This window comes from Balaenoptera musculus, chromosome 4 (genome assembly GCF_009873245.2).
Source record: "Balaenoptera musculus isolate JJ_BM4_2016_0621 chromosome 4, mBalMus1.pri.v3, whole genome shotgun sequence".
NCBI lineage: Eukaryota > Metazoa > Chordata > Mammalia > Artiodactyla > Balaenopteridae > Balaenoptera > Balaenoptera musculus.
In genome coordinates this window covers 11,081,234-11,094,875 of record NC_045788.1, presented here as the reverse complement: position 1 = coordinate 11,094,875, position 13,642 = coordinate 11,081,234, and the positions used below count along the sequence as shown (strand labels likewise).

Genomic DNA, 13,642 nt, shown 5'->3' with positions numbered 1-13,642 from the left:
CTGCCTGCATGAGGCGGGTACAGGGAACAGATGGACAGTTTCCCTTGGGGCAGACATTTACAGATGCTTTCATTCCATCAGCGTATGCAATCACTAACAACCTTACCAGGTAGGTGCTATGGTTGTTCCTTTTTTTTTTTTTTAATTCAAGTATAGTTGATTTTCAATGTTGTGTTAGTTTCAGATGTACAGCACAGTGATTCAGCTATACATATATATCTATTCTTTTTCAGATTCTTTTCCATTATAGGTTATTACAAAATCTTGAGTATAGTCCCCTGCAGGTGCTATGGCTGTCATCCACATTTTACAAAGAGGGAAACTGAGGCACAGAGCAACTAGGAAGCTTGCCCAAGGTCGCAAAGCTGGGAAACAGCACAGCCAAGATTTAAACTCAAGCAGTAAATAAATAAGCACCGTGCAGTGTGATAAGTACTAAGACCTCAGTCTACACACCGCAGTGAACACACAACCAGGAAGGACACACCCAGAGAAAGCACCATCCCAGCCAGGCCTTGGACGAAGGAGGATTTTACCAGACAGAGAAGGGGACATAGAGGGACCAGCAAAGCGAAGGGTGGCAGGTGGGAGGGCTGGTGGGACGGAAGAAAGAAAGGCACGTGGGCCACACTGAGGCCTTTGAACTCTATCCCACACACAATGGGAGACAGGGTGGGTTTCTCGTGTGAGTCTCAATTTACTTGCCACGTGCCTGTTGTCAGCAATGCTTGAAGAATCCTCTACCACAAAAAACAAAAGTTCTCATCGTTCCCTGGACGGCATGGCTGTAAATAGAGCTTTCCTAGCTGCAACAGTGTAAATGCCAAACACTGACTACAACGCGGTCCTGCTGGGAGGGATGGGGGTGGAGGAGGACACAGGAGGAAGGAGACTAAAGCCGCACCTTCCATAGGGGGTGTCCACAGACAAGAACTAAAACTAAAAAGTCAAGAAGTAGCCACACAAAGCCTACTGTTTAGAGCCACAGAAGTAACAGAATCCAACAGCACATTAAAAGGATCAGACACCATGATCAAGTGGGGTTTATCCCAGGAATGCAAGGATTCTTCAATATATGCAAATCTATCAATGTGATACACCATATTAACAACTTGAAGGATAAAAACCGTATGATAATCTCAGTAGATGCAGAGAAAGCTTTCGACAAAATTCAACACCCATTTATGTAAAACCTCTCCAGAAAGTAGGCATAGAGGGAACTTACCTCAACATAATAAAAGCCATATACCACAAACCCACAGCCAACATCATTCTCAGTGGTGAAAAACTGAAAGCATTTCCACTAAGATCAGGAACAAGACAAGGGTGCCCACTCTCACCACTATTATTCAGCATAGTTTTGGAAGTCCTAGCCACGGCAATCAGAGAAGGAAAAGAAATAAAAGAAATCCAAATTGGAAAAGAAGTAAAACTGTCACTGTTTGCAGATGACATGATACTATACATAGAGAATCCTAAAGATGCCACTAGAGTCACAGATGTAAATACCTAAATAATCAGCTAAAATATGTTAAACTGATCAATTAATTGCCTCTTAGGGAGAAAAAAATGGGGACAGGGTGGGGGGAATGGGATATCAGTGGGGGGTGGGGGGAGGGTGTTGTTTGTTTTATTTTGTTTTTGACCTTTTTAAAATTGTAGTAAAGTATCACGGTGGATTTTTAAGTAGGGGCATCACCAGACCAAATCCAGGTTTTACCAAAGAGTGGACTGGGGTCTTCATGTGAGTCTGGTCGGCAGATTCAGGAACCACCAGCCTGGTCAAGCGTGTGACTATCAAAGGGTGTTGGGCCCAGGAAATATGATCTGACGTCAGCATCTCCCTGTATAAAAGAGGCTGTGTTGCCAGAGAGGATGACGCATGGCTGGCTGACAGCCAAGCACCAACAACTTATTCATCCAAGACGTGCTAAAAGCTAAACACAAAGCCAGCCTTCTTCCCGATAAAAAAGAGTGGGCCTAGTTCTGGTACCATCCCACAAAGGGTCATGGCTACCTGAGTAATAATTCACTACAAATACTGGGGTGTGGGAGCCCACAAACCAAAACCTTTCCTGCCTACCCAACAAAATAGCCCTGATTCTCCCGGGCCTCACCCTGGTCCCAGAACTGGTCCCATGCCTGGCCAATCAGTCGGGGATACTCCTAGCCTCAGTGATTGCTGAGGGAGGGCACGGAACCGATCAGAACCAGTAAGATTTCATTCTGGGACTTTTCTGAAACTGTTAGAGGAACTTTTTGCACTGAGATGGCTGAGAAGATGGAATGAAAGCTGGAGCAGATGGCAGCCATCTTGGCACCATGAGGGCAGAGCCTGCCAAAGGCAGGGAGGGAGTCCCTGTGACACTTTGGGCTTTTGGACCTAGCAATGCTTTACAGTCTAACCCCATACTCCACTCTCCTAGAGCCAAAATAGTGTACACACACACCCAATTGTCCCCCCTTGCTTTATGTTGTGTTTAAGCTAGTTGGAATTGAATTTCTATCATTTGCAACTGAATTAAGCCTTTAAAAAAAACTGAAAAATACTGTATGCCTTAAGGTAGTCATATTAATGTATTCAGGGAGGGGAAAGTCAATCTACAGTCTATACCGTGGCAAAGCACTGTAACTAAATACTGCTGGAGGGCTTCTGCCCCTGAAAATAAAGCCATGCTTATAAGGAGCAGGGTCTGGGGGAACTTAATTCAACCTATCCTGTATAAAGCATTTCTTTTTTTTTTTTTTTTTTTTTCAATCCATCTTAAGGCCAGCTGGCCACAACTGAACTTGTGTTTTTTGCCTTATTTCCTAGTTCGAGAAAAGACTCGACCGTGGTTCTTTGTCTCCTACAATTACAGGCAAATGTGTCTCCCAAGATCAGAATGGGGACTGCTTCCAGGAGTGTCCAGGGAGGAGAGCTGGCTGTATTCCCTACGGTAAGTGATCCATAGAGGGAAGCAGTTCAGAAGTACAAACACCTCAGGAGAACGAGCAGAGCTTTCACCAGTCAACAAAAATAAGCCACATACCAGCCAGGGCTGTTTACCAGCTGATTTTTTTAGATCAGCACTTGAAAGAGTTCTAAAAGGGCTCCCTCGGCCTGGATGAGGCCTCAGATCTTCCAGTCTCAAAACTGTGTCACATCCATCAGGTGACTCAGACTGAGGGCAATTTATTCACGCGAAGAACTGCTGAGGGTGGCAGTCTCCCTGTTTGAATATGTCAGTGTGTCAAAAATGCAGCCCCATATCAGACAAGAACCTCAGCCCCACGAAACCAGCACCAGTGTGCCTTGGAAACAGCGGGCAGGGGTCACCACCCTGGGGACAAGCCCGTTTTCTGGCCAATCCACTCACCCAAGCCTCAATGATCTCGCCTGTAAGCTGAGAAGGGCAGCCTCTCCCCTTCACAAAGGCGTCCCCAGAACCAAGCGAGATTAGGACACGATGTCAGTTTTTAAAAATAACTGTCCTACAAATTAAAGATGACACCAAACTTCAAAAGATCCCTAGTAATGCCATTTATAAATACACTGCTTTCTGCTCATGGAAAGATTTCACAGGCATGATCTGAGACTCACAAGGACCCTGTAGGACAGGATGGCCAGGCTCAGCAAGAAGGGCGGTCCCCAGTCTCCAGATAAGAGACCTCAGCCCCAGGGGAGAAGTGCTGGCTTGACCTAAGGTCACACGCAGGGGAGCAGCAGGCTAGCGGCAGGAGCACAGACCGCTAGTTCTAAGTTCCATGTGTCTTTCCCTTCACTTGTGGTTCCCAAAGTCTGGTCCAGGGAACACGGGGGTAGGGGCTGGGGGTTCCCTGAGACCTTTTTTGGGAGTCTGCAAGGTCAAAACCATTTTCATAATTGAGTTCGACTTAATTTGCCTCTTTCACCTTCATTCTCTCATGAGCATTGAGTGGAGTTTCCAGAGACTACTTGAGCGGTGACATCACGAGACGGAATGAAGAAGCAGAAATGAGCATCCAGCTCTTCTATTAAGCCAGACATGAAAGAGACTCACAAAAACCATAAAATGACAGCTTTCTTTTCACGATTTTTTTTAAATTTTTATTTATTTATTTATTTATTTATTTATTGGCTGTGTTGGGTCTTCGTTGCTGTGCATGGGCCTTCTCCAGTTGTAGAGAGCGGGGGCTACTCTTCGATGCGGTGCACAGACTTCTCACTGCGGTGGCTTCGCTTGTTGTGGAGCGTGGGCTCTAGGTGCGCAGGCTCAGTAGTTGTGGCGCACGGGCCAAGCCGCTCAGCGGCATGTGGGATCTTCCCAGACCAGGGCTTGAACCCGTGTGCCCTGCATTGGACTCCCAACCACTGCGCCACCAGGGAAGCCCACGAATTTTTTTTGGTTTGGGAAAATAGTTATTTTTGATAAGATATATTCTTTACGCTGACAGGTAATAGGCTTATTACTGTCATTTTTAATGAATGAATACAAGTGTTTAAAACAACTTTGTTTTAATCTCTAACATGGCAGATACTGTAGATGTTCCCCACAAAAAACAAAAGCTCTCTGAAATGCTCAGTGATCACAGGAGTGTAAAAGGAACCTCAGGCCCAAAAGCATCGGGTCAGGTTTGCAAGGCACAAATAGAGACATGGATGTAGAGAACAAATGTATGGACACCAAGGGGGGAAAGTGGGGGTAATGAACTGGGAGATTGGGATTGACATATGTACACTACTATGTATAAAACAGATAACTAATAAGAACCTGCTGTATAGCACAGGGAACTCTACTTCACTTTGCTGTACAGTAGAAACTAACACAACATTGTAAAACAACTATACCCCAATTTAAAAAAAAAAAAAAAAAAAGCATCGGGTCAGCTGGTGCCACCAAACCACACCCTCCCCATGGGCTGCCCTGCAGAGACCCTGCTGGAGGGAAACACCAGTGTATTTTCAGTAACAGAGAAACAGCTATTCCTTCTCAGGCCTTCCTTTACTCCTGATTTTCCCAAGGAGAAAGCCTCCATTTGGGGTCACTATCTCTTCATAGCCCTTCTTCACGTTTGCTAATCTCCTTTTTAAGAAAGGGGGAGTTAGGCTCAGAGCCTTCCCCAAAGGGAATCTGCTAGAATTTGATAAGCAAAACAATAAACCCACTGGAAACAAAAGAGCATTGCTCCGCAAAGTCAGCAAGCGGGACCCTATGAGCTGGGCACATCCATATGATTCTTCACTGAAGTGAAAGAGTGGCATTAACATATATACACTACCAAATGTAAAATAGATAGCTAAGTGGCTGCTAGCACAGGGAGATCAGCTTGGTGCTTTGTGACCACCTAGAGGGGTGGGATAGGGAGGGTGGGAGGAAGGGAGACACAAGAGGGAGGGGATATAGGGATATATGTATACATATAGCTGATTCACTTTGTTATACAGCAGAAACTAACACAACAATGTAAAGCAATTATACTTCAATAAAGATGTTAAAAAAATAATAACAAATAAAATAAAATGTTAAAAAAAAAAGCCTGCTTGAAACAAAGTTATTTCCCTTTCATGACTTTTCACTTCTGGTCATGAAGTCTCATTTTCAAACAAACTTAAGTACGAATGTGAATCCATGTAAAGGAAAATACAGAATAAACAGTACATAAGAACTAGAATAAGGCAAAAATTATGACAGAGGCAGAAGAACGAGAGAGTTGGGATGTAAAGTCTCTGTATCAGGAATGTTCCAGAATTCCAAGATGAAAGGCACCACCGGAAACACTCCAACTTCCCGACCAATTCTAAGGTACCTGAAATGTTTTTAATGTTACTTCAAATCATGTTTTTTCCCCACCCATCCAATCCATTCTTTAAGAGCACCTGTGGTAGCTACTAAAACACACAAAGAAACCACTTTCCTAGAGCTTCGGTGAAAGGGATCAAGTGCCCTCCAGGGCTGGCTGCTAGAACTTTCTGCAACAGTGCAGATGTTCTGTATCTGTGTAGCTCACTACAGAGGTCACCGGCCACATGCGGCTAAATGAAAACTTGAAATGTGCTTATTAGTGCAGCTAACTGGATTTTGTATTAAATTTTAATTTTTAAAGGATAATCCAAATCGCCCCATGGGGCTAGTGGCTGCCATCCCGGACAGCACAGGTCCAGCTCCTGGACCCCAGATTTCACTCCGCTCCCCACTTGGAGAGATCACGCCACGCTCCCGGGTCCTCCTGCTGCCTTGTCTCCTTGCCTCTGCCTGGTTTTTCTCGCCACAAGGAGCGGCTGTCACAGCCCTGTGAGAAGGGCAGCCAGGACAATCTGATTTCACCTTCAGGAATTCTGCAGCAGAGGCAGAAGTGGAAAGACGGCGCCAGGGCAGAGCCGTGACCTGGGGAGCCAAACCAGAAAGGCCGAGGCAAGAGGGCCCAGGAGCAGAGAAGAGGCAGAGGTGGAGAAGGTGGGGCGAGGGCAGAAGCCCCCGGGGGGCTGGAGCCAGCCCCGTGAGGACCACAACCCCTCCCCGCCCAGCACCCCTCAGGCCCAATTCCCCATCAGCGAGTTTCATCCAACCAGGGAGTCTGGTGAAGACAGCTGCAAAGGGATGGAAATGGTGCATGGAAAAGAAAGAAGAGGAAGACAGTACCAGGGCCTCTGAGTTGGAAGCAGCAGAATCACTACCAGGGACCACTGCCTAGCTCCCTCCCTCCAGCCCCCTTTCTTTCCCACCTCAAACCCCAACTTCAGAGGCAGAGGCTTCTTGAGGCATCTGCCAAACCCACCTTCTGTGGGGACTGTGCCTCACGCGTAAGCAGAGCCCTGCTGCTGTGCTTCTGACACAAGACCCCCTCCCAGGGGACAAACCGGAGGAAGCCAGACGGGGGAGAGATGGGGACACAGAGAGAGATGCCCGAGAGGGAAGAGAAAGCAAAGGAGAGAAGAGGAGGCAGCAGAGGAGGGATACGGGCGATGATCCCGCTTCCCGACCCGAATTCTGCAATTACACAGCCAGATCACTTACCAACCCAACCAAGGCACCTTTGAGAGTGAAGACCAGTGAGGTCCTCGCAGTGAGGACTGCGAATAACGATGCGGGGATGCTTGGTGTCCCTGCTCAAGGCTCTACAACGCCCTCCCCACCCCTGGGGTTCATGAAGGAAAATCCTGCCTTTTATTTAAGCCGTTTGAGTGGTTTGGAAGAAAGTGTAGGGGATTCCACCCCAGCTCCAGACCCAGGGGCAGGCCCTGTGCAGCTCGGCAGCCTTGGTGACAAGGTCAGCCCTGCTTCCTCTTTCCACAGCACCACACCACCTGTCCTGGTTCTGGGCCACCAAGAGCTTCCTTCCACTGAGAGAGGAGAAAAGGAAAGTAAGAAAAGACGGCTGTCAGCATGGTTTCCTGGGGCCAGTTGGCCTCTTCCGAGGTTATCAAGGGTCTGAGAGCTTTTTTAGGCCTAAGTGCAACCAAGTTACTCCCAGGCAGAAAGGCTGTGCTCTAGAATTCTGATCTGACAGAGGGATGTTTCCAAACAAGCAGGTGAGGACCCACTCCCGTCTCCCAGAGCACAGGCAGCCCCCGCAGCTGTCCCCACACTGGACCACCCAGCTTCGTGCAACATCAAGATTCCACAGCCATTTGGAGGCCGAGTTAAGGCAGTCGGTAGGTCTGGGAATAAGGAAAAAGCTCTTTTTTAAACTTTTTTAATTTAAAATAATTTCCAACTGGGAAAAAATGAGGGTAAGATGCAGACATGATGTCCCTTTACCCTGAAATACTTCGGTGTGTATTTCCTAAAGATGAGGACATTCTCTCACAGAATCAGAGTACAATGATCACAGTCAGAAAATTAACATTGATACGATGCCATTAATCCAATCTATGACTTTGTTCAAATTGCATCAACTGTCCCACCAACATCTTTTACAGCAAAGGGAAAAAGATATTTTTCCTGGTCCAGGATCCAGTCCAGGACTCACATGGCATCTACTGTCAATCTCTCTCTAGTCTCCCTAATCTGGAAGCATTCTTCAGCTTTTCATGGCCTTGAGAGTTTTCAATAATATGAACCAGTTATTGTGTAGAATGTCTGTCACTGGGAAAGACTCACTTTCAATTCACCTTTTTTGTTGATGTTACATAGGCAGGAGCCACCAGGATAGAATCTAACCCATTACAAAAAATACGTTTAAATAGCCTAAGGTCCAAAGCACCACAAAGGAGAAAACCCATCAGCCCTTTAGCCCTTTAATTGTAGGAGGCCCAGGAGGAGGGACAGAAGTTACATAACCACCCTACACACACATACACATACACACACACACACACACACACACTCACTCAGACACACATACACAGAAAGACACAGGCACACTCATGCACACACTCTCACACACACAGTGACACACACATACACAGCAGAGCTGAGAAGGCTGACAGGACCCGCTGCTTTTTTCATTCAGAGCCAAACACATGTTTTTAAACCCACAAGATTCTTTGTGTGAGAGGAGGCAGAATTGCTGAAACTCAGGCATTTTATGCAGTTCAACCACAAGTGAACTATCTCCACGTCTGCACGGAAAGGCTTAACATATTTCCTCAATTTTAAGACTCACTTTTTTTCAAACATATGTAAATATTAGGGGAACTTCCCTGGTGGCCCAGTGGTTAAGAATCCGCCTGCCATTGCAGGGGACATGGGTTCGATCCCTGGTCCGGGAAGATCCCACATGCTGTGGAGCAACTAAGCCCATGCGCCACAACTACTGAAGCCCGCGCACCCTAGAACCGCAACTACTGAGCCCACGCACTGCAACTACTGACGCCCGCGCGCTCCAGGGCCTGTATGCCGCAAATACTGAACCCACGTGCTTCAACTACTGAAGCCTGTGGGCCTAGAGCCCGTGCTCCGCAACAAGAAAAGCCACTGCAATGAGAAGCCTGCGTACGGCGACAAAGAGTAGCCCCCGCCTAGAGAAAGCCTGCACACAGCAGCGAAGACCCAATGCAGCCAAAATAAATAAATAAAATAAAATAGGCCTTCCTATTAAAAAAAAAATGTGCACATATCAGATTTTAGACAGATCATACAATTAATGTGAACATTTATCAAGGGTGATGTTTCAGCCACCCATCAAGCAGTTATGCAACACAAGGTCTGTTTTAGAATTAACGTGAGTGTCAGCATGAGGGCAATGGTGAGTTCACGGCCCGGCCTAGGGAAGCTCGAGGGACCAGGCAGTGAGGCCTCTGTGGAAAGCACGCACCCCCCCGCCCAGCACTCCAGGCAAGCTGCTGCCTTGCTCCTCTTGGAGGACCTTCCTTCTGACTGCAGCTCACAGAACAGAACGGAAAGAAAGGAGGACGAAGGGTGCAAAGGAAACAAAGTAAAAATCCACTGCCATTGGTTTAAGAGACATGGAAGAACCCAGAAGAAGTGGCTAAAAACAGGAAAAGTGGCTGCTTCTAGCAGAACTGGGGGTGGGAAGGAATGAGGCAGAGAACTTTCATTTTCTCAGGGCCTTTTCTTCAACTATGTGCAAGTATTGCTTCAATGAAGATCAAACTTTAAGTTGGCTGCAGCACAGATTGACCAATGTTTTCTATTTCCCCATCACCAAGACTGAGGGGGACTCAGCTCATTCAGCATGTGGCTAGATTCAAATCAAAATCTCAATCATTCCAGTAAACTGGTGCAGTCACTATGGAAAACAGTATGAAGGTTCCTCAAAAAACTGAAAATAGGGACTTCGCTGGTAGTCCAATGGTTAAGACTCCACGCTCCCAATGCAGGGGGCCCGGGTTCGATCCCTGGTCAGGGAACTAGATCCCGCATGCCACAACTAAAGATCCCACGTGCTGCAGCTAAAAGAACCTGCATGCCACAACTAAAGATCTCGCATGCCGCAACTAAAAGAGCCCACATGCTGCAACTAAAGATCCCGCGTGCCTCAACTAAACATCCTGCATGCCACAACTAAAAAAGATCCCGCATGCTGCAACTAAAGATTCCGCATGCCACAATGAAGATCCTGCACGCAGCCACAAAGATCCTGCATGCCACAACTAAGACCCAGCGTAGCCAAATAAATAAATAATTTTTTTTTTAACTGAAAATAGAGCTGCCATATGATCCAACAATCCCACTCCTGGGCATACATCTGGACAAACGGTAATTCAAAAAGGTACATGCGCCCCAATGTTCATAGCAGCACTATTCACAATAGCCAAGACATGGAAACAACCTAAATGCCCATCGACAGATGAATGGATAAAGAAGACATGGTACATATATACAATGGAATACTACCCGGCCATAAAGAGAATGAAATAATGCCATTTGTAGCAACATGGATGGACCTAGAGATTATCATACTAAGTGAAGAAAGTCAGACAGAGAAAGACAAATACCATATGGTATCACTTATATGTGGAATCTAAAATATGACACAAATGAACTTATCTACAAAAGAGAAACAGACTCACAAACATAGAGAACAGACTTGTGGTTGCCAAGGGGGGATGGGGGAGGGATGGATTGGGAGTTTGGGATTAGCAGATGCAAACTATTATATAGAGAATGGATAAACAACAAGGTCCTACTGTATAGCACAGAGAACTATATTCAATATCCTGTGATAAACCATAATGGAAAAGAATATGAAAAAATGCATATATATGTATAACTGAATCACTTTGCTATACAGCAGAAATTAACACAACATTGTAAATCAACCATACTTCAATAAAATAAAAATTTTGTTTTAAATCTCGGTCATTCAATATCAGGGCTGGAAAAGCCATTGCCCATCAATTAGCTTAGAGGCTGCCATTTCACAAAGGAGGAAACTGAAGCCTCTCCCAAGGATGTGTATGTATTTGGCGAGTGTCAGGGCAAAGACTGAAAACTTGGTCCCCTAAGTTCTAGATCAGCATTCTTTCATCTCACCAGCCCCGGTGAGGACCTCAGAAGATAAAGCCTCCACACCCACAAACACACATATTAAAAACTACTTCAGGGCATGGGCTCCAGCCTCAGACTCCTGGATTCAAATCTTGGGTCCTCATCCCATTGGCCATGTGACCCGTGAGAACTGGTTCAATCTCCATGTCTCATCAATGTCCTCAAGACATTGTGTTAGTTTTGAGAACTAACAGGATAAACTACACAAACCACTTAGCACAATGCTTGGAATACAATAAGCTTTTTTTTTTTTTTTTTTTTTTTTTTAGAAATTTCATGTAATGTCTGAAACATTTATATTAACATATTTCCATACATATTTCCATACAAATACAAATATAAGATTTTTAGAAATTTCATGTAAGCTTTTGATAAATAGTCGTGGCAGGTGTTGTTATTCAATAAATAGCAATGGTTAGAAAGGGAAGGACCGAAGCTGGCTGAATGTTTTATATGCTAGGTACTGTGCCAGGCACTTTAAAATCATGACCTTATTTAATCCTTAACAACCCTGCAAGATAGGTATTGCTCTTCCCACTTTAGAGAGAAGGAAATGAAAAGCCCAGAAAAGCTAAAAACCTTGCGAAGACTGCACAGCTTATGAAAAGGCAGAGGGAGAATTCAAACCTAGCTCTCCTGAACTCCCAAGCCCATGCTTTTCCTCTATTAGCTCCAAAACAAGTTTTCCTATGCTTTTTTGATCCCAAGGTTCACAGCATCAAAGTATGATTTGCTTGAACAAGTTCCAACTTGGGGAGTGGATCCAACTTCCAGCAAATGCATGCAATACCAGGATCCTATTTCTGCAGTGGGGACGCTAGCAAAACCCGTGGCAGGGAAAGAAAGCAGCGCTCAAGAGCTATCCAAGGAGCTTAAGAACCTCCCCCCTGAATTTATAAAGTGTCTGTCTAGCTACTGTACTTTGGGGACTCTAGGCTCCACTGATTTTCTGTAATAGGCATTGAAGCCACGGCATAATATTCTCTCAGACAACATTTTTAAGAAATAGGCAAAGCAAAGAATTCCCTATCGCAAGACCCATAGCACAGCTCGAAACTGCTCCCTCTTGCTTTAATTGTCGCTGGCTGGTTTAAGGGTTACTGACAGTACAAATCAAAGTCCTTGCTCTGCTGGCTGGTTAACTATTAAAGCAATTCGGCAAGGCACTCTGAAATGTGGCTGTTCATGAAGCAAACGGACATCCTGCGGGCCTCAGAACGAGTCACTGTCTCTGTATCACCACCAGGAGTGTGGCCATTCTAAAACAGGGCTCGAAATGCTTTAGGACTGCTCCCATCAAGAGGTGGCGTCTGGGCCATCTCCTCTTGAACCTGGGCAGGCTCATGGCTGCTTGGACCAGCAGAATACGACAGAAGTGCTGCTATGAGACTTCCAAAGCTGTGATGCTCCCACCTGGTCATCTTGGGATGCCCACTGTGGGAAGCCAGGCACCATGAGGAGGTCACAGTACCTGGGACCGCCGTGCTGGGATGGTCAGATGTAAACACTGACCACTGACCAGCTGAGCCCCCAGCCAAGAGCCAGTATCCACAGCCAGACACAGGAGTGGGCCTCCTCGGACATCCAGTCCTGTCGGGCGTTCGGATGAGCACACCACCCCACCCCAGCCCCACCGACATCTGCCTGCAACTGCTCAAGACTCCTCCAGTGAGAACCACCCTGCGGAGCCCTCTCCAAATTCCCAACCCAACAAATCATGGGCAAAATAAAGCATTTGATTTGGGGTAAAGTAGTTTGGGGGGTAGTTCATTAGGTAGAAATAGTAACCAGAACCACAAGGAAGAACATCTTCGTTTCATCTCTTCTTCCAAAAAAGCTGGGACTCCCCTGGTGGCAGAGTGGTTAAGAATCCGTCTGCCAATGCAGGGGACACAGGTTCGATCCCTGGCCTGGGAAGATCCCACATGCCACGGAGCAACTAAGCCCGTGCGCCACAACTACAGAACCTGCGCTCTAGAGCCCGCATGCCACAACTACTGAAGCCCGTGCACTCTAGGGCCTGTGTGCTGCAACTACTGAGCCTGCGTGCTGCAACTACTGAGCCCTGTGCTGCAACTACTGAGGCCACGTGCTGCAACTACTGAAGCCTGCACACCTAGAGCCCATGCTCTGCAACAACAGAAGCCACCGCAATGAGAAGCCTGTGCACTGCAACAAAGAGTAGCTCCTGCTCGCTGCAAGTAGAGAAAGGCTGCACGCAGCAATGAAGACCCAACGCAGCCAAAAATTAATTAATTATTTTTTAAAAAGCCAAAAACCAAGGAAGAGAACATCAAATCTGCACGTTTCATATCTTATCAGAATGAAGCTGAAGCCTTTTGCATGTTGGCAACAAAAGGGTCAGGTGGATGAAAATACCCGGACCCCGTTCATCATGCTTGGGGTGAGTCTGATGCCACAGAGTATGCGTTTACATTAAGTGGGTTTGGCTGCAGTGAGAATAAACAGCGGATGTTCCTGTCATTGTCTCCCTGCTGGCAGTTTCTTTCTGTCAGAGCAAACATTAATATCTCTTGGATAATCCAACAAAACACAGCAAAGGAAAAAAGTCAGGCAAAAATAGAACAAAATTGTTTTCCATCTTCCTTTAAGGAAATGAAAGAGGCTGATTCCCTGAGCTCAGAGTGCCTTTGCAAATTTGCAAATTATCGTGAGACTCTTGGTTAAGATGTGTTGCATAAAAGGGATACAGTCTCTACTGTTAG

General features: G+C 46.1%; 1 protein-coding gene and 1 long non-coding RNA gene across 3 annotated transcripts in view; one reads left to right on the top strand and one right to left on the bottom strand.

Moving 5' to 3' along the window:
• SH3BP5 (SH3 domain binding protein 5) overlaps positions 1–13,642 on the bottom strand; it is a 74,465-nt gene that overhangs the window by 48,880 nt on the left and 11,943 nt on the right. The window lies entirely within an intron of this gene.
• On the top strand, positions 28–4,088 carry LOC118894285. Its single transcript, XR_005019690.1, has 3 exons — positions 28–109; positions 2,816–2,939; positions 3,912–4,088. It is a non-coding gene; the product is annotated as an uncharacterized LOC118894285 (long non-coding RNA).